Below are 4,300 nucleotides of genomic sequence, written 5' to 3'. Positions count from 1 at the left end.
CCATGAACAGCAGATGCAAAATAGAAAGAGAAGAAGAGAGGAGAAACTCATTTAAGGTTTTCAAGGGTTAGGAAAAACTCATACCGGAGAGAAAGCTACAGGAGAGCGTTAAGTGCGCCGGAGTGAGAGCTGGCAGAGAGAGGTGTGCCGGAAAGAGAGCTGTCGGAGAGAGAACCTTGCGCCGGAGTACTGAGTGAGAGAGATCGATTGAGAGAGAGAGAGTGAGAGTGAGAGTGAGAGTACTGAATCCTAATATTAGCTGCAGCTCATGTACGTGGTATTTCCTCCGAAAATTTGAGCACCCGCCAGTTTTTACCAGATGGCGGCAAATTATTTGGTGTAGCTCAATTAGTGGCTATTTGGGGCATTTTTCTTAAAAAAAAAAAAATTGTGAAAAAAAAAAAAAAGGCTCCAAAATAAATGAGAAAAATATAAAAAAACATGAAGCAAGTTGTAATTTATTTTTTGAAAAAAATTTCGTTTTTTTTTTTCAATTATTTTATTATTTATTTGTTAAAATAATAGGGGTATTATATGAATATTAAAAATAAGTGGCATTTTTATACAATTTGGTTGTTCGGGAGGCTACTTTAGTATCTTTTTATAATTTTCCAAAAAAAAAAATTATACTACCAATTTTTTAATTTTTATTTATTTATTTATTTGTAATTTTTCTCTTATAATATGTTTTTACTATTATAATATTAACTAAAAATTTCGGTTCATAAAATTTTTATGATAAAGATCATTAAGTTGATATTTCTCTTATAATTAGTTATAAAATAATACAAAATTCAAAGATAATATAAGATCAATATAACTAAGGCACTAAGATAATATAAAAAGCTAATAGTTCAATTGAATGCTGGATTGAACCTTCAATTGAATGTTCGATTGAACCTTCAATTGTATCTAGTTTGATCTATCAATTGATCATACCACAGTCAATGGAACTAATTCATTAGGATCGCTCAGATGTTTGATCGAACATTTAATCCTGTCACGATCAATCGAACTAATTCAGTAGGATTGATCGGACATTTGATTCTATCATGATCAATCGAACTAATTCATTACGATCAATCAGATGTTTGATCGAACGATTGATCCTATCGCGATCAATCGAACTAATCTGTTAGGATCGATCGGATGTTTGATTGATCATTTAATCATATCGCAATCAATCGAACTAATTCATTATGATCAATCGGATGTTTGATCGAACATTTGATCCCATTACGATCGATCAGACTAATATGTAATAGTATCGATCGGAATTGATTTTATCAAATGTTTGATTGAACCTTCAATCATGTCAAGTTGTATTGATTGTATCCCGATCAATTTAAGTAATGCACTAATATAATATAAAATGCTTAGACTTCAATTCAATGTTCGATCGAACATTTAATTTGTTTGAATTTTGTTCGATCATTTGATTTTATCACGATCGATCGATTGAATGCACTAGGTAGGACCAATCGGATATTTGATCAAACCTTTAATTTCAATTCTTTCAATCATTTGATCTTATCACGATCAATTGAACTAATTCATTATGATTGATCGGATATTCGATCAAACCTTCAATTTCAATTGTTTCAATCATTTGATCTTATCACGATCAATCGAACTAATTCATTATGATTGATCAGATATTCGATCAAACCTTCAATTTAATTGTTTCAAGTTTCATCGATCATTTGATCCTATCATGATCGATTGAACAAATGTACTATGATCAAACGGATGTTTGAATGAACCTTTAATTTCAATTGTTTCAATTTTGATTGTCACTTGATCCTATCATTTCATTGTATCACTATCAAAGTTGTTTTACATTATGCAATAAAAATTAAAATAAAAAAAATTATATATATATAATTTACATTCTACCTCTCTTTTAACATTCTATTACTGCGATCGATCGCATCTTGGGTGCGATCAATCGCAGTAACAGAAACAATACACCCATATGCTGGCCGAGTGCGATCGATCGCACCATTTGTGCGATCGATCGCACTCGGCCAGCACATCACGTGACCTATTTTAGGTCACTTTCCCCCCACACCCACATATTTTTCTTCTCCAAGCAGCACCCACTTTCGGCACTCCTCCAGCGTTTTTCACCACTCCTCCACTCCTCCACCGTTTTTCACCACCCCTACCACACAACCACCTCATGGTTCTCTTCTCCGGCAACCAAACCAGGTATTTTTCACCACCTCTAATTTACACCCCATTCCCCATTCCCATCAACACCCCAACCCCGATTACTTCCCCAACATTTTTTTTTTCTCATATTTCTGCAATTATGGGTGTTCATCCACCCACATTGCTTTGTTGTGGTTGGATTTTGCTGTTTTTGCAGGGGGTTTTGAGCGGAGTTGCTTTGTTCTCCAATTTTGGCTATCTCTAGTGCACACCAAGTGTTTGTCAAAAGTACCCAATCAACCTCATCATGCCAAGAGCTCGAGCTTCGTCCTCCCGAGGGTCCGATACCCGAGCCATTTGTCCCCCACCCACTTTTGAGGAGCGGGAGCTGCTATTTGAGACCACCTTCGCCATTCGCGAAGACTTTCAAAATCTTGAGGCGACTCAATGGGCGGTCGCCGAGTTCAAGCGACAGGGGTTCAACAAGCTTTTCAAGCCGGTCACCACCACTGCCTACAGAAAATTGGTGATCGAGTTCTATGCCAACCTGTCGCATGACTGCAACAACGTGGCGGCCCTCTCTTCCAAAGTGAAAGGCAAAGCTATTGACGTAACATGGGCCGACATTGCTGCTGCCCTTCAATGCAATCATGAGCACCCTCCAGAAGCCGCACAACTTGCTGAGCAACCAGCCAGATTCTACGTGGCGAAAATCATTGAGGACATATGCGATGGGCAATATGCCGATTCCCATCATAATGCCGGCAGCCGATCGAAGCTACCTCAACGGCTTTGGTTTGTGGACTCCATATTACACCGTAATGCTTTTCCCTTGGGGCACAAATCTCAAAGGCGGGATCAATTTCTTCAAACACTCTACGCCTTCCATAAAGATGCTTGGTACTCCATTCCCGACATAATTTGGAACCAAATTCAGAAATTTTAGAATGGGGTGCACGTTGGAGGAGCGGAGTCCACACATTCATGGGGGTTGCCTTTCCCATACTTAATCTCGTACATCCTCCGGAAGAAAGGCATCAAGGGTACCGCAGCTGATGAGCCAGTCACTACTACTCCCATATTTGGCATTCGCCAATAGAACAAGAGCTTGTCCCACATGCCCCGAGGACCAGCACCTGGTGCGGAAGAGAGTGAGGCCGAGCCGATGGCCGAAGATGAACCTGAAGTTGAGCCAGAGGCATCTGAGGAGGAGGAACAAAACCACTCACTTATTGAAGAAATAGCGGGCCTTCGAAGAGAGTTGGCTGGCCAAAGAAATGAGGCATCCAAAACTTTCAAATTGATGGACAAACGCCTAGGCACCTTAGAAGAATTGATGCAGTCCATTCTCACCTGGTTGCCACCGCCATCTGCAGGAGCATCATCTTCTGGACAACAGTGAGCAGGGACCACCGTCTGGCTGAAGACGTTAAACTTAGCGCTCATGGGAGGCACCCCATAGTTTACCCTTTTTATTTTGTTTAGTATGTTTTAAGTTAATCTTTTTATTTGTCTTTAGTTTTGTTTCTTTTTATTTGTCATATCATATATATACACTATTAGATATGTCAAATTTAATATGAATTATGAAATGGGATTTAAGAATTAAGTTTTCATTCGGGGAATTAAATCCCATTTGGTTAGGAATCATTTGGGGAATCCACTTAAAACTGAAGTCTTCAAATTAGACCGAATGAAAACTTTATCCTCCAAATGAAACTCCTAACCAAATGGCAAATATATACAAATTAAAATCTTTCTTTAGGAGGATGGAATTGAAATAGAAGAATTTTTCCTTTTTTTTTTAAAAAAAAAACATATATATATATATTGAAACAACTGTACATATGGAATATTAAGTGAAAGGGAGAGCTTTACTTTTACGGTTAAAATTTTATTTTGTTATATTTAACGATGCATATTGTGTCACTTTATTTGAAAATTTTAAACAATGCAGTGATATATACACAATTTTAGTGGATGCTATTGGGCATCAAAAAAATTTTTTTTTTTAATTTTTTTTTTATTTTCCTACCTACTCTTTAGGGTCGACTTTGTCGACCCTATTACTTAGGAAAGTCGACCCTAATGATCACTCTTCAAAGTGGACGCTATTGGTGATTAATATTAATTTTTTTTTTTTTTT

This window comes from Corylus avellana, chromosome ca10, assembly GCF_901000735.1.
Source record: "Corylus avellana chromosome ca10, CavTom2PMs-1.0".
Classification (NCBI taxonomy): domain Eukaryota; kingdom Viridiplantae; phylum Streptophyta; class Magnoliopsida; order Fagales; family Betulaceae; genus Corylus; species Corylus avellana.
The sequence above is the reverse complement of the archived record's forward strand: the minus strand, read 5'-3'. Positions refer to the sequence as shown.